Source organism: Leopardus geoffroyi, chromosome C1 (genome assembly GCF_018350155.1).
Source record: "Leopardus geoffroyi isolate Oge1 chromosome C1, O.geoffroyi_Oge1_pat1.0, whole genome shotgun sequence".
In the NCBI taxonomy this organism is placed as follows: Eukaryota; Metazoa; Chordata; class Mammalia; order Carnivora; family Felidae; genus Leopardus; species Leopardus geoffroyi.
This window is the reverse complement of record NC_059328.1, coordinates 92,114,266-92,137,194: the sequence shown is the minus strand read 5'-3', so window position 1 is coordinate 92,137,194 and position 22,929 is coordinate 92,114,266. Positions and strand designations below refer to the sequence as shown.

Genomic DNA, 22,929 nt, shown 5'->3' with positions numbered 1-22,929 from the left:
GAGTCATAATTTTATTTTCCAATACATTCGTATTTTCCAAGAAAATCTAATAAAAACAATGGAAAAGTAAATGAGAAATAGGAAAATCATTTCATTTTAAAGCATGCACTTACCCTGACTGTTTTAACAAAAAGAAATATCCCTTCCAAATCCCAGGAGTTCCTGAGAATGTGAACTATCCTCTATGGTATGTCTTTGGAATCCAGAGAAGCTGAGAGCTCCCAAGGCTGAGAGACTCATTAACTAGTTATATGGATTAAATATATAGTCCTCTAAACCTTGCAATACAATTACAACTACAAACTACTTTTTCAACCCCTTAATATGGCCACCTCACAGTAAGGATAACTGTAAGTAGACCAGCTCGCATGCTAATTTCATTGCCTTTAGTGGCTCCCCATTGTGTATTGAATAGCAAATATTTATATGACCCTTGGTAAGTGCCAAGCACTGTTCCACACATAAACTCATTTAACTTCCACACATAAACTCATTTAACACTCACAACAGAACAGAGAGGTTAAGTAACTTGCCCAGGGTCACCTAGAGTCAGGACTCACACTCATAAAGTCTGGCTTTAGGTCCCATGCTCTTCATTGCTACTCAATATGAAGGGAAGGTCTGTGGATTTGGTTTTTACTTCTAACCTTGACTTTCACTGAATTCCTCAAGTACCTGCTGCTGCAGTCATATGGATTTACTTATTCTGGCCCACAGCGATCATGACACAGAGTCTAGGACCTATTGCTGCAACTTGAAGGGACAAGTCTTCTTGCTTCCTTGCATATACATCACTCTGTCAAAGTCCTGCTCTTTCTTGAGAGCTCAGATAAAGTCCTATCTTTTCTCTCCAGATTCTTTCCAGATTCTTCAGGCAGCAGTGTTTCACATTTCTTACAGTCCAGAGCATTATTGTTAGGACCACTGTTAACTGCACCTGTTGCAATTGTTTATATTTCTGTCTTCCTGAATAAGTGCAGTAAATAGTGAGATCCTAGGGGACAGGGTCTTTTCTTTTCTACCTCTATAGCCCACTCAGTACCAAATTGAAAGCAAATGTGTATGAATGTTCAGTACATAATTATTTACGTTTCTCATGCAGAGTCTCTATGTGCATATAGCTATTTGCTTCTCATTGTGTGTAGTTACTAGTCTGGATATGTGTGCTTTTCACAATGAGGTGGAGATGCAGACGAAATATCAAGTATAGTCTCACATCCAATGTGGAGGCTAAGGGGTGCTCCATAGATCATCATCTTTGTCTCAACATAACTACTGAAACAATGAAAAATTTTAAATAATTCTTGGGAAATCCTATAGTGCTTCCTGGGCACACTAATCATTGGTGCTTTCCTTGGGCTACCTTCCGCAGTTGTATGTATGTCATGTTTCCCCTTGTGATCTCCTTGGACAGGGCTGAGTCATTTCTTTGTATTGACTATGTCTAAAATGACAAGTGCTTTAAAATATAAATATGTGATATTGATGGTAGTGATAATGTCAAGATGGTATCGCCAAACACTGGAACATTGTATCTGTAAGATTACTTATACTTATGAAATTAATACATACCCTTAGATGGGGACTTAGAGATTATCTTACTCTAATTTATTCTTACCATTATTTCACTGGCAGGGAATCTGATATGTGAAGAGTTAAGGCATTGCCAGTGGTCTGGAGGCTGAGTCGTGATGGAGCTGAGATTCAAACCCAGGCATTTTGCTTCATTGCTCACGGTACTTGTGCTCATCCACATAATAAAATCTGGGCCTTTGGAAGGAAATAAGGGGTTCTTTTTAAAATGCATTTAATTACATAGACTAACTGACACATTCAAGGAACTATGAAATAAAGGTTTTTCGATAGCCCCCGCTGCCGCCCCTGAATTACCTTTCATTCAGCTTGCTACCAAAAATCTTTGGTAAATTCATCAGTCCGTTCCCTGCCTAAGTTGTATATTCTGAACTTTACTGAATCTTACTTCAATAATTTAGAATCTCATAATGCCTTGGGCTCATATCAACAATTCCTGCCCAACAGTGTAATGGAATTGGTTTAGGATGATGAGCTAAATTTTATCTTACTCTATGGAATACCTTAAGGATTAAAAACAATCATGGTTGTTTGGTCACTATTTAATTATTGTTCCCACACACTGGTAGCAGAGAATTGGGGGGATGGGAGAGGAAGAATCATTTAATTCAAAATTCTAATTAATTGAATTCTGACTAGCTTAAATCTTGGAATTTTTCTGTAATTTGTTTATTGAAGAGTAATCCCAGATACAGATGCATGCAAAGTAGAATAAATATATGTGAAATTTGGTAGAAAGAGCAGAGGTTTTGGAGTCCACAGCCCTGACTTTGCATCTCAGCTCTACACTGTGTGTGAGATGTAGGACTAGTTATTTAACTTTTTTGAATCTCATTTTCTTTCCTGTAAAATGGAGATAGTAAGTATCTCATAGAGGTGTCATGCAGATTAAATAAAATGCTCAATTCATGCTAGGCATTCTATAAATTGTAGTTTCCTTCCCTAAATCCTTCACTCCCTGTCTTCCCCGTAAAATAGAAGGTAGATTTATAATGGAATGTCACACACTGTAAATAATGGTAAAAGATATAATGTTGATTTTGTATATAACTGATGGCTCAACTAGAATGCTAGATTAAATTGCTTGAAAATTTTTTAAGGGATTAGGAAGACTCAGACATTTTATAGATAAGACAAAATGTTAATGGGATATCTTCTTTGGTTCCATTAGTGTTGTCATCTTGACTACAAATGAGGAATCTTGCAGAAGGGGAGATCATGAACAAAGTTGGTAGTTTTTGAGAAGCTGCTCTTGAAGACATGTGTGAGTTGTCTGAAGTTTCAAAGCAATTGGTTATATTTTATATATAATAATTTTATATATTACATATAATGTATTATATATTTTATTATAAATATATAAATAAATTAATAATAAAATAAAGAAATAAAAATAACTATGTATAATTATATGTGTTTTATATATAATATATAATGTATTATATATATAATATATTTATTTTATATATAATATATAATTTTATTTTATGATACATATTTATATTACATATTTTATATATAATGTATATTTTATATATAATTTATATATGTGTTTATATATATAATATATATTTATAGATATTTTATATTATATATAATTTATATATTTTATATAATATATATAATTCATATGTTTTATAATAATAAACATATGTAATATAATAATATGTAATAATATGTAATATAATAATATATAAATTATGTTTTATATGTAATATATTTTATTATACTTTATATATAATAATACTATTTTATATATAATATATATTTTATATTTTATTTATATATTTATATAATCATATAATTTATATTTTACATAAATATATATGATATATGATCCATTATTTTTATACTAATATTATTATACTAATATACTAATATAGTTTATATGCTAATATTTATATACTAATGTAATAATTTAATATATATTATATTAGTTTATATACTAATAAATATATAATAATTTATATATTATAAAGTAATATATTTATATATTGTAACATATAATACATAAAATATATATTACAAATATTTATATAAATATATATTTTTTATACATTTTACTAGTATATTTTTACTAATATATTCATATACAGCTATCCTGTCTTGCTGTGATCCCCCTCCCCCAACTTCTTGAGTTGCTTCTCTCTGGGGAGATATTAAAGGAGCAGAATTCCAGCTTGGGAGAGAAGTGTAGCCCTCAGCAGCAGCCTGCTCTGTCCTGGACCAGCTAAGTGGATTCCTCTTTGGGACAGAGAGAAGTCCGGTTTCTATGACAATCCATGGCCGTTCTGCCAAGACTGCCAGCCAGGGTGCCTGGCAGTGCTAATTGCTATGCAGACATCCGTTCATTAGACTTTGACCTAGAATTACTATCATCTTTCACAAGGTAGGCAATGAATCATTGTTTTTGGCCCTTGCTTTGTCTCCTTCAGCCTAAGTTTGATTTGGATCAGAAATGCAGTCTCTGTAGGTCATTACCCATCTCAGCCAGGAAGGTTCCTGAGGTGTAATTTTGATAAGGTTTTATTTGGAACAGGGTATTAGCTAATAGTCTAAGAGCTCAGAGGGAATTGGTTGTAACCCAGCTCTGCCACTCAGTGGCTCTGAGATCTTGGACAAACTTATTTGAGTCCTTTAAGCCAGTTATTTCATCTGTAAAAAGGGGTAACAATATTTTCATCCTCACAGGATTAGGATTGCCATGAGATATGGGCAGGGATGAGGCGGGAAGAGACTCTAATGCCTGTGCTGGCATCTGGAAGGAGAACATGCAACTAAATGACTGGATACCTGGATGGCTGGCACCTGCATCCCAATGCTTGCAGCCAGCCACCATCTAGACCCAATAGTTCTCCATTGGGTTCTCCTCATCCTTCACCCATTTCCCTTCCCACGTTTGAGACTACTGAAAAGCTATGAAGAAACCTAGGACAACAAAGTAGCAATGTGAATTCACAAGTTTTGTTACTTCTCTCAGTAACCAATAAACAGGATTCATTTGGTGTTTTTTATATAATTCTCATTTTATACTCTAATCTTACTCTTAGAATTCTGGAGAGAACTACAGATGCTGAGTGCTTTACTTCAGTTAGCCTAAGATAAAATACCCAGGAGGAGGTAAGTTCAGGTGCATCCTACCTAAAGAAGTAAAACCGATGACCAAGAATAAATATTTATTGAGAATCTAATATGTGCTGGATACTCTGGCCATCGAGACTGTAATATAAAGACTGGAGCTGTGGAACATGACCTTCTATCAAGGTCACATAACAGTTGCATAGAACTAGGGCGGGTTTGAATCCCAGATCTGTGATGTCACCTCTCTGAGATTAATGTTTGTAATCTGCAAAATTAGGCAAAGCCTCTAATGCTAGGCACGGGGTCTGGGACTCCTAGTAAATAATAGCATTTATTTTCCCATCCATGCACCAAAAGTGAACATTGGTATTGGAGTCCCTGTATGAAGCCACTGGAAACGAGTGCTGAAGTTCTTCCAGAAAACATTTTAGAATGAGGTGGGAATTCAGCAACACTAATTTACCATGGACCACTTTCAGAAGGGTTGTGTGATGGCAGAACAATTTCCAAGTGGGATTTCGCTCATGTGAAAACAACTGCATGTGAACAGAGGAAAAAAAAAGTTTCTGCATTTTGAAAAATGTAGTGGTAATACTTAAATGAAGATTAATTTTTTCCCCTGTGGCTACACTGTGACTTTGAATGAAACCAATTAATTCCCACTGTGTGCAGCTAAACATCACTGTCTCACTGATGCTGGAGCCAACGCTGCCCCAACCATGACTCACTGGGAGCACTTGTTTAAGTGGGAGAATTTTGCCTTTCTGCAGTTAGCTGTCCCAACCTTTGATTTTTCTCTGTGAACATGGGTCCTAGTCTCTGCTAAACATGGGCATTTTTTCTTGCCACAATACCCAAACTACCTACATGTGAGGTATATTTTTTCTCCAGATGCATTAAAAAAAAACCCACGATTTTTAGTCCTTTCCCTCATCCCCACTTTTTTCTGCTGTAGCTCTCCGCCTCTCATACAAGGGACCAGAGCCCAGCCCCTACGAGTGCTGGGCAGGCAGCAAAGTCTCAACATGCTGCTGGTGTGGGAGGGGATTCTGTGTGAGCAAGCTGGCTGCCACATCTGGGGGAGGCCCGAGTGATGAAAGATGGCAGCTGAGATGATGGGAGAGGAGTCAGTTTCCGGGAGGCAGGGGAAGGCTCCTCTCTTATTCCCCTCGCCTAGATCCAAATACCATTTGTGTGAATCAGCTGCCACTTGGCCTCAAGGGACTTTGCTGCCAGATGCTCACTCCCCTTCCCCCTTCTTGAAGCGGCAGCCAAATCCCCTCCTGACCTCTCCACCTGCAGTAGATGTCTTCTAGGGCCACTTGACTGTCGCAGGGCATTCAGGGTACAGCAGCAGGTTTTTCTCTCGTGCAGAATGTTATAGGGCTTTGAAAGTAACAATGAAGGGGCTGGAGTTGCTCTGAGTCACATCAGTGAGCATCTTTGTGGGCACGTTCTCTAACATCGTTGAGCATTTACTGTGTGTGGGACTCTGTGCTAACTCCTGGATATGCATCATCTCATTTACCTTCACAACAACCCTAGGAGATACCTACTAATATACCTACTATAAAGTCCTTTGGACTTTATAGTGGTGGCAGGAAAGGCAGGTTTTAAACTCCAGGTCCACTGTGCTGTATTACTTCCCTTTATAGAGAAAAAATCTAGAATGTGAGGTGCGAGGAAATCTTGCTGTTTGTAAGTCTGAACGTGTGGGTTGTGGAGGAGCCAGAAAAGTCCTGAGGTTGGAATCCCTCCTAGCCACTGGAGGGCAACAGCAGTGATGCAGAAGAGCCCCCCTGACCCACCCAAGGCACCTGAATTTCCCTTAGAACTCTGCCATTCTCTGGGGAAATTGCCAGCGGGGATACCATGTCAGAAATGACAGGAAGGTTCCAGTAGCCCTCAGCGGCTGCTTCTTGCTGCAGCAAATACTGCTGTGCGTCCTCTGGTTGCTGTGGGTGGCTGCTCCAGGGTACTCTGCCTCATCCATCTGATATTGTCCTGAATAATTCCAGAATGCCACTTTGGTGAATGGACTCCACCTTATTGCTGCTGCCCTTACCTTGGTCTCAGTGGTGACTCAGCTGGTCCATGGTATTGCCCACCCCACATGCCTGCTGTGGTTTGCCCATAATGCTTCTCAAAACCTGGATTAGCACCCGAGAGAACCTCTGTTAGCACATGTTTGCAGAACTTTCCATTCCACACCCAGTCCTTACCATCTGCCTCCTTCTCCTCTCAAACCATTTTGAAGCAACTCGGAAATTCTAATGAACTTTGCAAAAAGCTATAAACTTGGTGTCTTTGTCCCAAAGACTTGACAGTCTTTCCCTTGTGGTTGCCTTTCTGACCATTAAACTAGAATCACAAGATTACAGAGATGCATGGACTACAATGTATGATTTAGGATTGTTTGGTTGCAAGCAAAGAACCTAAACCTGGCTAATGTAACACCATGAATACTCTAGAGAGGGACTGTCTGGAGAGAAAGGGAGAGGGAGTAGGAGGGGAGAGGGAAGGAGAAAACTCCAACCAGTGCTATTTTCTATTATTCTACTAGATACTTCGTTTTCAGAAAGGAGACTGGTCTGTCACATACCCTTGGTAGGACACCTTTGTTGACCATCCACCAAGACCATGTGCTATGGGATATAGGACATGCACTAAAGGAGTCTTTAGATGAAAGGGAGGTAAATGCCGCCCAGGCACAAATGTCCACCAAAGGCAAGTGGAGATACCTTGATCTCTTTCCAAAGCATTTCTAAACGTTACTGTAAAAACTTTCCCTAGCTTTAGTTTCTTCATAACCTAGGGTTCAACTTTTTGGTAGTAAAAATAAACAAATTGCTCTAAGAATAAAACTTGCTAGTGAATTATGGCTTTAACTCAAAATTTAATATTTGACCATTTCAAGATTGCTGGTGGCATTTATGAGCATAACTGAATAGGGACATGTCAGAACCTGTGTGCTCCAGGGCTGCCTGCATAAGTTTTTTGTATCCTGTTAGTTTAGACAGCTTGAAGATGCTTAGACAGACATGCTTGATGTTGAATTTCTCCATCTATCATGAGTGCCCACGCACATGCTCACTGTTCGCATTAGTAATTTTGCCTTGGGCAAGTATGGCCTTATGCAAAAACAAAAAAAAAAAACAAAAAAAAAACACAAAAAAAATCCAACCTATTAGAGGACTGCCTTTCCTGGAGTCTCTCCCAGGATCTTGGCTGTGGGCCTCTCCAGCTCTGTTATCAATTCCCCTATGTTCCCGAGTTAGTTAACAAAGGTCTTTTTAACAGTTGGTTTGTTCAGCTTTCTTCCTCTAAGAAGCCAGGCGTAGTGAGGTCTTACAGTCTGCAGTTTGCTGGCTCCTCTGAAAGGGCTGTGGAAACTAGTTCTAACACAATTCATTAGAAAATGAAATTAAGCATAAATCTTGAATTCTATTAAGAAGTCTCATTAGCAAGATGTCAAAAGAATCTCATTCTAAGGTGGTTTTACCTGTCAGGCATGGGCTTTGAGAACAACCTTCTTGTGAGTCTTCAGATTCCTCTGCAGACCTTTTTACAGTCTGGCCCTGTCTTCTGCCCTCATTTCTAACCACTAGCTTCACACAATCCTTCCTGCTCACTTCATACACACAGTATTTCTGTCCCTCCACAAAACTTACTGGTCTGTGACCTTCTTGTACATCCTTAGGCCTCTGGGTTTTTGTATATGCTGTTTTATTCTTTTTTATTTTTATTTTTATTTTTATTTTTATTTATTTGAGAGAGAGAGAGAGAGAGAGAGAGAGAGAATCTTAAGAACTCAATCCCAGGACTCTGGGATCATGACCTGAACTAAAATCAAGAGTTGGACACTCAACCAACTGAGCCACCCAGGCACCCCACTGTTTTATTCCTTTAATGCCCATCCATCTGCTTTCCCATTAAGTGCACACCTTCTTCTCTTCCCACCTCTTCACCCATCACTCCACCCCCAACCGCATCACCCACCTCTGCCCCAGCAGCTGCTTGCTCCCTTCTTCTGTGCCTCTGTACCAATCTGAATCTACCTCTACCCTGACACTCCTTTGTTCATAATCATGCTTTTGGGTTGTCTCCTCCACTAGACAATGAGCCTGGGCACATGGCACATGTTCAGTAACTCCGAATGCTCACAGTGGGAAAGCATTTAGGCAAAATACAGTCAACATAGATTATTAGAAGTTATGAATGGTCCAAAGTGATTGTCAGAACCCAAAGCTAGTGACAACAGTATTTGAAAATGAGATGTCTTGACTCAGGAGCTTGATGTGTCCTGTATTTTTTTTCCCCTTTGGTAATAAGTAGTATTTATTAAGAGCTCTTTTGCAGGAGCTGTGTTTGGAGGCTGAGAAACGAATGGAAACAAGCCCCAGCCGTTGGTGCTATAAAACTCATGTCCGTGATGGCCACAATCAAAAGGTACTATTAAAGAAAGTGAACAACATATTGTGCTTCCCACTTCGCTGCTGGAGCTAACCCTTCACTCTGTGGTTTACGACTCTGCTCTAGGAAAGGAAAGAGCATCCCTAAAAACTTGTTAGAGATAGCCGGTTTCGTGAGAATGCAGATGGTTTTTTATCTTCGATTTAAATCTTGGAAACTGCTTCTTGAAGTTTTTTGGAAAACCTTAGCTTCAGCTGGCAAAAGTTTTAGTACCCTAAAGGGAGAAGAGGAAGAGCGAGGTTTGGATTTAATGTAGCACAAAGGAATTCAGAGTCCTCTTTATCTCTGATTCTGACATTTCTGCATGTAACTTACATGGCATCCTCACTTTAAAATGTAATCACTTTAAAAGCACTAAACCATCCCATTTTAAAATAATCACACAATAGTCACAAAGTAAAAAAGCATTCATACTTTCTTTATTCAAAGGCAGATTTTTGTATAGGTGGCATGTCTATGTCCCTCATTAAGTCAGATAATACCAGTTCAACATTCTCCCTCCTGCAGCCCACTGTTTCATGGTCTTTGAGGTCCGAGATTTCCTTAGGATGCTTGAAAGTTCCAGAGAGCTTATTTCCTCTTGACCTATTCTAAGTCAATCTAATATATCCCTAAGTCAACTAGGGTCAAACTCTTCCATGGGTTTCCATTTGGGTGCAAAAAATTCCCATTTCCAGCAAGTGTTTTGTGAGTAACAGAAGGTTTTGTGATATATCACCTAATCCCATTGGCTCTGCCCTAAGACTTCTAATCATTCTCCCTCTGTTAGTTCTTTTCTCCCCAAACTTTGTCCTTTAGGGTGTTGGCTTCTACTTCAAATGGACTTATCAAGAAATCTTCTCAAAAAAAAGTGGGGCTTGCCTCAGTACTGCCCAGAAGAGGCACTTGCCTTAGGCCCTGTGCTTAACAGGCCCATCCTGGCCCTTCTGTGGCTGCATTCCACATGAAGGGCAGGAAGTCATAGAGCCGGGGGATGTGTCACTGGGGAATCTGCATCCCCTTCTTTTACACTGTGCTTCAGGTACCTAGGATCCCCAACTACCCTGCCAGAACTCCCTCTGGCTTGCTTCCAAAGGCCTGCACCGGCTCTTTGGCTCACGTCTTTTGTCTTCTCGAGGGCTGGTGTGCTGCTGATATGCTCATTCCCAGGACTGGTGGATGGTCAGGGGTCAGCTGTGTGGGCAGACTTGTGGACAGAACTGAGATATCCATGTGAGTAAGGCCTCTGTGGAATGGCACAGAGCCAGGGGTGTGAGAAGTGGGCCATAGGCTATGGGTCATGAACAGGGGCCAGGCCAGATCTCCTGGGCCTTCACATTTTGTTGAGAAACTCCAAATTGTCTGAGAGTTCTTAATTCTAACCTGGACTCCCAGATCATCAACAAAGTGCATTTATCAAGGTAGACGTGTAGAGTATATTTTATTCAACTGCTTGTTAGTCTGATTTATAACTTTTAAATATTTAGATATATGATGTGTGACTTCTATTTGTACTTTTGCCCCAGGCTGGCCTGCTGTACTTAAAATATATTTTCCTTCTAGATGTTCAGACTATAACAGTTTTTTCCCATCTCATGATATGTGGGTTTGCTTAAAGGAGGATACCCCCAGATTTAAAAGCCAGATGGAGTATTTATAAATAACCAGAGAATCTTGATGCTGCTAAGCTAATTGTGTTTCTAAACAACTTATTGAGACCTTCACATATAAGATACATTAAAAATACAAAATGCAACTACTGGTATATATCCTATTAAATGAATCAAGAGAGTTTATGAAATGAATAATTATATAAATTATTTATAGGTTATATAAATCTGAGAAAACTTTAATAGAGTGCTAAATGAAAAAAATAAGTTATACAATAGGGTATAGAACAAAGTGGCACTTTTATTTTTAAAAAAAATGTGGCCCCTGGGTGGTTCAGTCGGTTAAATGTCCAACTTTGGATCAGGTCATGATTTCGCAGCTCATGAGTTTGAGCCCTGCATCAGGCTCTGTGCTGACAGCTTGGAGCCTGGGGCCTGCTTCGGATTCTGTGTTTCCCCTTCTCTTTATGCGCCTCCCCTGCTGTCTTTCTCTCTCTCTCAAAAATAAATAAACATTAAAAAAATATTTACCACACACACAAAAAGGAAAGAGTACATACCTAAATGGAATAGAAGGTCTTTGGATGGAATTCTTGGTTATTTTATATTTTGTATCTTTTGAAATCTGCACTGATCATGTATTACTTTTGTAAAATAAAATTAAAATAACAGTACAGGAAGAAAGTGCTTGAAAGCCAAGGTAGTAAAAGACATTGTTGGATTTCTTTCCCCTGTTGATTATATAACAATAAAATGGTTATATTTTGTTCTATGTTTCACTCAAGGAAATTTTTTCTTTTTTACAGGGTCAGATCTGTAGGGCCTGGGAGGTTTCTGCTGAGTTTATACAGTGTATGTTTAATTTAATTTCAATTTTACAGAGGGTCAAAGGATCAAGTCAACACACATTGATGCAATAAAGGAAGCTTTTCACTTTATCTGGACCTCCTGTGTTGAGATGTTTTCTGGCTTCTTTTAAATACAAAGAAGTTAGTGGACTCAGAATTTCACATATGATAAAAGAGCATCAAGGTTTCCATTGCATTTTATTTATTTTGTGGTCATTAAACAAAATGGTGGGACCTACTCAGATTGGCATGTGTTTTTGTAACTGCTACACAGATTTTCCTGAAACTTGAACAAAGGTTATAAATATTTGATTTACTGAGACAGCACTATAGTTCACAGACCTACTAGCCTTTGCATGAGTGGTTATCATAAACAGATTATTCATCAGCTTTCTGTTGTTCTTGTTAAGACAATTAAAATACTTAGATTAAAAGACATTTTTTTACTAATTATCTCTATCAACTCCTAATAGAGCTCATGTGATTTTATAAATTGGTGACCTCTTCAGCCATTGCATTTTATTGGCTAAAGAATGTTGTACAACTTGGATTTTTTATGAACATAAAAGCTTTGGTTCCAAACAATACTTAAAAAATTGTCAAGCCAGATGCTCCCCTATTAGAGAGACCCTTCCTTAATCTGCCTGACACATGGGAGAGCCAATTAACTAGTTAATTAGTTGATTTATTAATGTTGACGATTCAAAAAAAGATTTCTCAACTTTACCTTCTTGAATACTGCAGTATTTCAAACTCTCATTATTTTCTTTTGAAGTAACAAGCTCTTAGTGAATATATTTTATGTTCCTATTACTATGCAAGGCTGGAGGAGTTAGGAAAACTGGAAACAAAAGGCAGCAGAACAAATTGGGGTGATGGCATGTGTCATGGGCTGCTCTTGGGTTTTGGCATCAGGCAGACATCGGTTTGAATTCTGGTTCTGCTACTTATTGGCTCAATTGTGTGACTATGGGCAGTTTATTTAGTTGTCAAAAGCTCTACTGAAAAGCTTAATAAAATCCACCTTTCAGACTAGGAGTGAACATAGTGCATGTGAGTATCTGACACTTGGTGGAGGTAAAGCCAGGGGAGAGGAACAGAATGAGAAACAGCACAAAAGCAGTCATGGGAAGGGAAACAAAGGAGGAAAGATTCGGTAGTTGAAAATGAACAGCAAACTATTCCCAGTGGGGTTTCAAAGGCTCTTGTATTCTAAAGATCTTTATTTAAATAACCTTTAACTTTCCTTTTGGGGGGATGACTAGTCCTTGTTCTTTTAACTAGTTTTTCCTAACTAGTGTTTCCTCACAACCTCCATTTTCAACCCCTTAATCGTCATGGCTTTCCTCCCGTAGTTTCATACGTCTCTCTCTGGGTGTGGATACTGGGAGTTTGAACAGTCCTCAATGCCCATGAAGAGAGTGGAAATAAGAATGACATCACTCTTGCTCTCCGCTTCTCTGTAATTAGTCAAGAGAAAGAGAAGTGAGCAGCAGAGGACAGTTTAAATATATGTTGCTAGGGGTGCCTGGGTGGGCTCAGTCAAAGGCTAAGTGTCTGACTGTTGGTTTCAGCTCAGGTCATGATCTCATGGTTCGAGAATTTGAGCCCTGTGTCAGACTCTGTGCTGCAGTGAGGAGCCTGCTTGGGATTCTCTCTCTCTCTCTCTCTCTCTCTCTGCACCTGCTCTCTCTCAAAATAAATGAACTTTAAATATATGTGCCTAAGTATATGTTACTGACCAAGTACGTTGCAAAGAGCTGGTGTAGTAGTGATTGCTGACACTTTTAGAGTACCTCCCGTGTGCCAGGCACTGGTCTAGGTATTTTATACATACTAATTTAGTAACCTCACAGCAACTCAATCCAGTGTATACTATTTTATCCCCACTCCACAGACTGAAGTACAGAGAGGTTATATAATGTATCCAAAGATACAGAACTAGCAAGTGACAGACATGGGAGTTGAACCTTCACCATCTGACTTCAGCAAAGGCACTTGTAACCACTGGGTTATTTGACCTCACACTAAAGACACTAGGTCTTGAGTACTTGAATAAATAATTTGGCAAATGTGTAGAGATTTATTTGACAAGCTGGGGGTGGAAGTGGGAATGGAGTAGTTTCATGGGGGTGACAGGAGCTGATGATCTCTATTGCATTGGAGAAGTGAAAAATAAGATTGGATTGACAATTTGGAGACAAATTATTTCTCAAAATGTGTGACATTATACTCTTTTATGAAGAGTCTCAAATAGGATAGGTTATAAGGAACTCCTGGAGATTCAGGGCTAGGAAACATGATGAGAAGTTGATCCCGTGGGAGAATGAATTAATAAGGTTACAGATCACACCTGAAAGGATAAGGTCCAGGTAAGACGAAAAAACAAAACCAACAATCCAAAAATGCTTGATGATAATTAAGATGAACACAATGCAGTCAAATCTTTCATGGTTTTGAATCTGATGGACTGGGAAAGAGTGTGGGTGCCTTCAGAATCAGAATTTTGAGTTGGAAGAGACTTTAGAAAAAAATCTAGTCCAACTGACTTAACCAGTTTGTCAAGAAAAACCAAAGCCCAAGAGATTGCCCTAGGGCACAAGGGCAGATGTGGGGAATTAAGGGTAGGACCCTGGTTTTCTGCCAGTGGTTCAGTGTGTTACCCAGACACTGAGCTTCTATAGCTTAGCAGATGCTCTCTAGAACTTACAATATGGCTGCAAGTGGATGCGTGTGGATGGGCTGTGTGTGAAGCCCATGAGGCATTTAGGACCGTACTTGCGACAGTCATGACCAGCAGTTTGACTGAAGTGGGAAATTGATAAGAGGAGCCATTTTAGGGAAAACTTACCATATATGTATGTATGTGTGTGCACGTGTGTGTGTGTATTTTTTTTTTTTTAACCAGGTCATTTTTTGATGGGAGAGGAAGGAATAGATTGTTAATAATGACTTTGCACTTCATAGTTTCTTTGAATGTAGAAAAGAAATGTCAACTGTGTTATAGTTTGTTCTCAAAAGTAAGCAGATTTGGACGAGTATTGACTGAAACTAGTTTATTTTTAAGGGAGAATGTTTTTCTTTTCATTTTGGAGACTAGGAACTTTAGATGTTTTGCATGAAATTTCACTAAGCATTGATGAGACAATTATTCACTTAGAGACTCTCCAAAATTCACTTTTACTTGAAGAGGATGTTAATGAATGATTTTCTATATTTCCTGATAATTCTGTATAATCCTCTGTTGAATTTCAAATACATTTTATCTTCTGAGATAATTAGGTAGAGTCAGAGGACAGTAATGTGTAATCTTGGTTCTACAAGATTAATTTATTACTTTTCTTCTTCATGGAAGCCTCAGGGTTTAAAACACTTCATAATTGAATATTTATTCCTTATTTAATTGAAGTTACAAGTTCTTTGTCTGAAATAAATCAAGATAAAGTATTCCATGTTGACATGAAAGTATCCTTTTGGCATGTGTTGGTGGGAACTTGGGCACTGGTTTTTCTTTATGGGAAAAAAACCTTTTTATCTTGGGCTGTGAACTTTATAAGTTCTAATGTAAAACATGTTATTGATGGGAGCCTAACTGGTGTAAAGCCACAAGAACAGCAAAACTGATTTTATGTTTTAAACGGTTACTTTTCTTGACCACAAGATCTCTCCTGTCCACACTAGAATTAAATCTATCATTTGCTTTCCTCCTCTTATATTTGATAATATCCCTTTCTTGTTAAAAGGAATTGTTAATAGCAGAGAATTTGCTTCCTCATCATACAAAATTTATGAAAGATAAGAGAAAAAGAAAACAACAGATGAGATAAGATAGTAACAATTGCCATATACATTTTTTTTTTCAATGTTTATTTATTTTTGGGACAGAGAGAGACAGAGCATGAACGGGGGAGGGGCAGAGAGAGAGGGAGACACAGAATCGGAAACAGGCTCCAGGCTCTGAGCCATCAGCCCAGAGCCCGACGCGGGGCTCGAACTCACGGACCGTGAGATCGTGACCCGGCTGAAGTCGGACGCTTAACCGACTGCGCCACCCAGGCGCCCCACCATATACATTTTTAATAAAAAATTTAAGCTTCTGAACTTCCTCAAAAATTAAAAAAAGAACAAAACTTGAAGTCTAAAACAACATTTATTTCCCATATTAAACCTAAGATCTGTGGGCAATCCTTTTCCCTTGGGAGCCTTTGAAGCAAACCACTTACTTCTCATGGGTGCTTCTTGAAAGGAAATATTGTTCCTTTTGAAACCATTCATTTGAGAATGATTGGACTTGGATTTTAGCCCTATTGTTTTTTCAGCATAAAATAATGTTTTTTTTTTCAGTAATATTTTTTAGGATTTTTATTCATCATTTATTAATTAGAAACACTCTATGATTTTTTAATCAGTGTTGGTCAGAAGAAAGGAAAATATATCTAGATAGCTTAAGCAGGGAATCGTCCCTAAGTGAGTGGCAAAAAATTTCATGATTAGGAAAAATAGGAAAAAATATAAATGCTTGTTCCTAAAATTATAAGATTCAAAAATGCATCCTTACTAAAATGAAACATTCTTTTTTTAAAGGATTAGCAGGGTGGGTAGACATCCTAAGTACTGTGCTTTTTTCCTGGCAATAGTTATTTTCCTGGCTAAACAGAATCCAATTGATTAAAAGTGACAATACTTCTTTGGTTTTTTTTAAAAAGAGCCTATGGGGACCTGGGTGGCTCAGTTGGTTGAGCATCCAACTTTGGCCCAGGTCATGATCTCCGGGTTTGTGAGTTCGAGCCCCATATGGGGCTCTGTGCTGTCAGTAAAGAGCCCACTTTGGATTCTCTGTCCCCCTCACTCTCTGCCCCTCCCCCTCTTGCTCTCTCTCTCTCTCTCTCTCTCTCACTCTCTGTCTCTGTCTCCCCAAAATAAATAAACCTTAAAAAAAAGCCTATGGATTGGTTTACTATAGATTTTAATACATGGGTGGGAAAGTGGGGATGATGCCAGAGAGCCCTGCTAAAGTAGAGATGAGTTCTCTGAGTCCCTGCAACCTATATATTAGAAGAAATAAACAAATAAACTCTGTGTTGTTTGTAGCCAGAAACTTTGATTTTAAATTCTCTCCTATGGGCTCAGAATATGAGAAGGGTTTGCTGGTGGGTGTTACTCTCCCTAGTAGTGCTCCACTGAGGTCTCAGAGACTATTTGTTCTAGTAGGTGACAGCATGAGACAACCATAGGCGTCATGGGACCATAGGGGTGGGAGGGTGAAGGGTAGGGGGTTAATCGGGGGAAGGAGGAGGGAGAGAAGCACCAAGGTGTGGTAACAATGAGGGGTCAGGGGTTGTTGGTATCATTGGTATTAACAGAAGAGAGGATGCTCAGGGGACTGGGGATGCGATTCTACTGACCCTGTAGCAGTGTAACTACATGTAGATGCTTTAGAAATCATTAGATCTAATGTTATTTCTAGCAGGTAGAGGGGAAGTAGGGCTTTGAGAGGGGACACAGAGTTTAAATGTGCACATGGCCAAAAACGCAATAGTGAGAATAGCAAATACAATTTGTACAGTTAAGAATAGCATACTTCGGGGCGCCTGGGTGGCGCAGTCGGTAAAGCGTCCGACTTCAGCCAGGTCACGATCTCGCGGTCCGTGAGTTCGAGCCCCGCGTCGGGCTCTGGGCTGATGGCTCAGAGCCTGGAGCCTGTTTCCGATTCTGTGTCTCCCTCTCTCTCTCTGCCCCTCCCCCATTCATGCTCTGTCTCTCTCTGTCCCAAAAATAAATAAACGTTGAAAAAAAAAAAAAAAAAAGAATAGCATACTTCATTTTGGATGCACACTTTTATAAGTCATTAGTCATTGAGCAAAGTCCATCAAGGTAAAGATTTTTGTCTGTCTTATTTGTCGCTGAATCTCTAGCATTAGAAAAAAATGGATGATCAATAAATATTTGTTTAATAAATGAGTTAATTATCAAAGACCAATTTGGAACCTTAGAAGGGGAACAAACAGACTCAGATAAGGAAAGTAAATCCCTAAAGTGGAATTGAGACCAGCCTCTAGATACTCCCATTGTAGATTTCATAATCCCTAGGGAAGGAGGGATTACAGTTCCATAAAACCACACCTGTAGAAGACATATGGAATGGGCCTCAATGAATATTTTATGAAGCATGTATAGTCTGCTGTTAAGTTGCTTCAATAATTTTTCACTAGTGTTTTTTCCCTCTACAGTCCAAATTGAAAAAAAAAAAAAAACCTTTTACGTTTTATTTTATTTTTGAGAGAGAGAGAGAGAGACTGAGTGCAAGCAGGGGAGGGGCAGAGAGAGCGGCAGACACAGAACCCAAAGTAGGCTCCAGGCTCTGAGTTGTCAGCACAGAGCCCCACGTGGGGCTCGAACCCACAAACGTGAGATCATGACCTGAGCTGAAGTGGGATGCTCAACCCACTGAGCCACCCAGGCACCCCTACCCTCCAAATTTAATAAGACATTTTTATGCTCTGTAAATCAGATATTGAATCAGGATTGGCCCTAACTGACTAACTGGAAAGCACTTCGAAGTGCTGTAGCAGGGGTTCTACCCCTCACTCGGGGGCAGTGTTATAAAGGGCATCTTCACAGGGACTAACGTCCAACCGGTCTTCTGGTGGGCACCGCCCTGGATTCAGGTAATACAGAGTGGCAGCTCCACTGGGCTGTCCAACCTCGTAATTTCTGTTATTAGTTTCCAAAGAGTCTTTCCCTTGATCCTGTATCTACTGCTTTCTCCACTGTTCCCTATGCTCTCGGCCCCTGCTTCCTACCCTAATTCTCCTCCAATGCAAATTTAAAATCTTCCGCTGTCTCCAGGAAAACTCATTTTGGTATTCCTCAGTTCTTCTAACTCCCCAGTTACAAAGCCTCAGAGCATTTTTAACTTATTCCTGCCTGTTGTCTCCACCAAGTCCAGTTGATTCTATAAAATGCTCCATAGTTGTTTCTCAGTCTGGGTCTTTTTTGTCTTCTGCTTATCTGGACACCCGGCCTCCTAAAACTGTCATTTTCAGGCATACCGAGGTCAAGAGTTTCCATCCCAAGTTCCTGCTTTGAATCACATTTCTCTCCTCTTCAAAAATTCCTGGTGGCTTCCTGGTATCCCTATTCTATCCTGCCTTTGAGAACCTCCATGATCTGGCCCTGCTAACAATCCAATGTGGCTTCCTGATACCATCCCTCTGGACCAGCCAGCCTGCTTCTCATTCCCTGTTCCTCCAAAAAAAGCTTTGTTTGTTCTGAATTTCTTTTTTGCTCATGTGATTCTTCACTTGGAGAGCCCTTCCTTGCTACAGGCCCAGGTCAAATCTTACCTCTTGTGTAAAGACTCTTTAAATGGTTTCATGTTTCTTTGTTCTCCCATTTCCAATAATGTGTTTATTATCTGTATAATTCATTTTGGTCATTGCTCACAGGTCATTTCGCAATATGATTTGATTACTACATGTTCCTATTTCATCATTTCCATCATACATTATTCACTTCTTTATACATGTTCTAGTCCTCAGTCTGGTGCTATATAAACATAAAGAAACTCAATAAACACTTATGTACTTGATGAATACCGCTGTGGTTTAATGAAAAGAAACTTCTGTTTTCAGAATGGAATGGAATGGAATGGAATGGAATGGAAAGAAACTTCTGATTTCAGATTTGCTTCTGATCTCTGCTGCTCCATAGCCATGTAATACGGGAGAGTCACACAACTCCACTGATTCTCAAATTTTATTATTTTCAGAGAAGCATCTGGATGTTTCATCCAAGGGACCTAGAAATTAGAGTATCACAGGGCAGAGTCTAAAAAATTGAAGAGATACTCACCCCTTTGGGTGATAACTGTTGAATCTTGGTGATGGGTACAGGATGTGTAGTGACTATCCCTTCCACTTTGGTATAGGTTCAAAATTTTTCATAATAAAAGGCAATCATCATCATCCTGGAGCAGCAGTGAAAAATGCAGAAATTCTGATTTAACAGATTCCTAGATATCCCTCATAAATTCTGATTTTGTGGATTGAAGTCATGCTGTTATAAACATTGCTCTAGCTCTCTGAACCTTTTTTTTTCCTAACCTGTAATATATCTACTCCGCAGGTCTACTGTGAGTAAAATAAGCTGTGTAAGAACATGAAGTTCAGTTCCTGGCTCACAATCTGAAGCCCAGTATATGTTTAAAATAACATTATCCTGGACCCGTTAGGAAGGACTTCTGCTCTCATAAATGGCCAATGACCATTTATAACCCAGAAGATTAATTTAGACAACCAAGGCCAAGAATGAAAAAGAATGAAAGAAGTGAAAGAATTTGATTAAGAGTAGTCTGACACGTCCTCTCTTTCTCATGCTCTGCTAAGTGATTTGACCCCTTCTCGGAATGACCTGCAACCAGACTTAATTTGAAGAGCTCAGAGATAACAAATTGCCAATAACCAGGGCATTTCATGGCTGGTCTCACTAGACTGGTGACTAAGCTAATTTTCAACAGCTGGAAGGACTTACCTCTCACACATAAATCATGTATAGTTCAGACATTATGGAGAAAATCATTCTGAAAAACAGACTATACACCTTCTGTAAGTGAAGTGTGATTTAGGATTATTGAGGAAGAATTCTGAGACTTTTATTGAACATATTTTTGTTTTAGGTCACATTTTTATTTGCTCATAGTAATCGCTTATTGATAACTAAATAGATAGCATTTAACACGATGGTTGTACTAGATACTTTATCTTCTTCAGCACTTTTGGAATGAATTTGTTTTAAAAATCAAATGGATCACACCATTCCTGAGTTATATTTGTCCCCTGTCTCCAGTCACCACTACCCCGTCTACACCCACACTTTACCCCTTCTAGACTGCTTCTTACACTCTACTCAAAACTTTTAAAGAAAACTGTTTCAAGAAGGTAAAGTCTAGGCAACAGAAAGTTAAATATGCACAAGAATGCTGTAAGTAATATGAAAGCTTTTTGTAGCTAAAGACTAAAGGTAGCATGTCTACAGTGATAGGTCAGAGACTGCTCATTCATTTGTTCATTCATCAGTATTTAGTGAGCTCTTGGGAATTCCCAGATGAACTAGACACTGTTTCCTTAAGGATTCTTCTTAAGACCAATAAAAATAACTATCAGACGAAGTAGAAATTATACTGGTGGGGGTGGTTTGAGGATGGGGTTGTCCCTCATTATCAGGGAAGGCCTTTCTGAGGAGGTGGCCCTTTACCTGGGCTTGCAGGAATCTAATGTGGGCAAAGGGATGTGCCGGAACCCTCCTACCCATTCATCATATGCATTGGCTACAGATCTGGCTTAGTTTCGAGCCACGTTTTGTGGCCATGGAGCACAGCAGGGCTTGCATGGCTGATGTAGGATCTGAGTACACTGGCAACATTTATTTAACAGCTGCTCTCATTTGCCACAGTGTGTAACTGGAATGAGATGGCAATTTGGTTTTTAATCCTCTTGCAAAATGACCATTGCTTAGCTCATTCCTGAAAGATCCTTTGAAAAGTGAAATTCAAGGCTTGGATTTTCTCCGGTTTATCTGCAGAGTATGAGAACATTGTGGAGAACTTTTGTGTAGAAAACCTAGAGGGAAAGACAGATCAAAAGTAGAGAATATCTTTAAACCTGTATCTCGTTTGGATCAGTTTCCCCAAATAGCAAAATATTACCTATACCTTTAAATGCAAAAAAGGGTAGTTAAAGCTGACTCCCCAAATAATTAGATTTTATTTAAAAGCTACATGAGAATTTCCTCACTGATACTAGTTTCTGGCTCTTTAGAGATGCAAAAAACTTTTTAATCTATAATGGAATTATAACTATTGAGACATAATTATAGGACATTATTAAAGAACAGTTAAGCTTTTAATCTCTGAATGTGAGATATGTAATAAGTATGAGAAAAGCAATTATTAGGCAGAGATCTGATACGGAATGTCCAAATCAAATGTGGTTGCAAAGCAAAGACCTTCCTGATGATCCTCATTCCAGTGCCAGAGAACCACTGGTTTTGGGTCAGCAGTATCTGCCTCTTTTTCACCTCAACTAAAAATTAAACTGGTAGCTTCCACAGAGGTGTGGGGTCACAGTTTCTACCATCTACATGCACATCACAGCAAGCAGCTGTAAAGAGAGATTTCAGCCAGCAGGCACATCCTCCCCGGCACTTTCAAATAAGGGACAGATCAAAATGAAAGGCACTGATAGACAGCCAGCAGCCAAATATCATTTGCTTTGATTCAAGTAACTCAGTTCACCATCAATGTGATGGAAACAGGCTGGGAGACCACAGCCCTTGTGCTCATATTGATCACCTGTCTTCTCTAGCAGCCTATGGCAGCTCCTCTCCCATTGTTTGGTGAGAAAACTGAACCACTTAGCAGAGACGCAGGGCAGTGTGGGAGATTCATGCAGATACTTGGCGGGGGGGGGGGGGCGCGGGAGGGGGTTCACTGTGAATTACCTTGGTTAGTTAGGATGTTCAATATTTTGGAGTTTCTAATTAATGCCTTCAGCTCTTTTTGCTTTATTAAGTTGCATCAGTGTTAACTCTTTTGGGTCCTGGGGACACCCCAGAAGTTATTTCTGTCCTGGGCACTTGCAGTGATTAAGAAGAGGGAGGGAAGGGGCCACAAATGTGGAGATACCAGGATTCTAGAAGAGAATAGACTTCATTTAGCTGGCTGCTCTTCTAGGCCTGGGGCAGACCTCAAGAGAAAGGTATTCTGTGTTCTGCCTATCTAGCAATCCTTCCAGTTCTGTACCTGTTTGTTATTTTACTAACTACTGTCATAAGCAGTTAACATTAAATATAAAAACACCACCACTGCATAGAAACATCCTGGATCTTTGTGCCATCTTTCATATCCTGTCTTATAACGGTAACTAAATTTTCACAGAGATTTAGTAGGGGATCCCGTTTTACTTTTACTCTGTAATTCCACATGAACTTTAGAGGAGAGTTTGGTACTTAGGAAGTGCTAAACATTTGTTAAATGAGGAAGTAAATCAGATTTGATATACTGGCAGATGTTTTTGGTAATGGACCATAGTTTTTCATTTATTTTTTATTTTTTTTAATTTACATCAAATTAACATATAGTGCAACAATGATTTCAGGAGTAGATGCCTTAATGACCCTTACCCATTTAGCCCATCCCCCCTCCCACAATCCCTCCAGTAACCCTCTGTTTGTTCTCCATATTTGAGTCTCTTATGTTTTGTCCCCTCCCCGTTTTTATATTATTTTTGTTTCCCTTCCCTTATGTTCATCTGTTTTGTCTCTTAAAGTTCTCATGAGTGAAGTCA

At 39.2% G+C, this 22,929-nt stretch overlaps 1 long non-coding RNA gene across 2 annotated transcripts; it reads left to right on the top strand.

Annotated features, from left to right (window-relative positions):
- Nucleotides 1–1,635: 1,635 nt before the first annotated feature.
- LOC123600041 lies at nt 1,636–20,400 on the top strand. Of its 2 annotated transcripts, none has more exons than XR_006713442.1 (5): nt 1,636–1,736; nt 2,765–2,857; nt 3,690–3,982; nt 4,644–4,713; nt 19,712–20,400. It is a non-coding gene; the product is annotated as an uncharacterized LOC123600041 (long non-coding RNA). The 2 variants fall into 2 exon arrangements; XR_006713443.1 differs by lacking the exon at nt 19,712–20,400 and adding an exon at nt 11,543–11,629.
- The last annotated feature ends 2,529 nt before the right edge of the window (nt 20,401–22,929 follow it).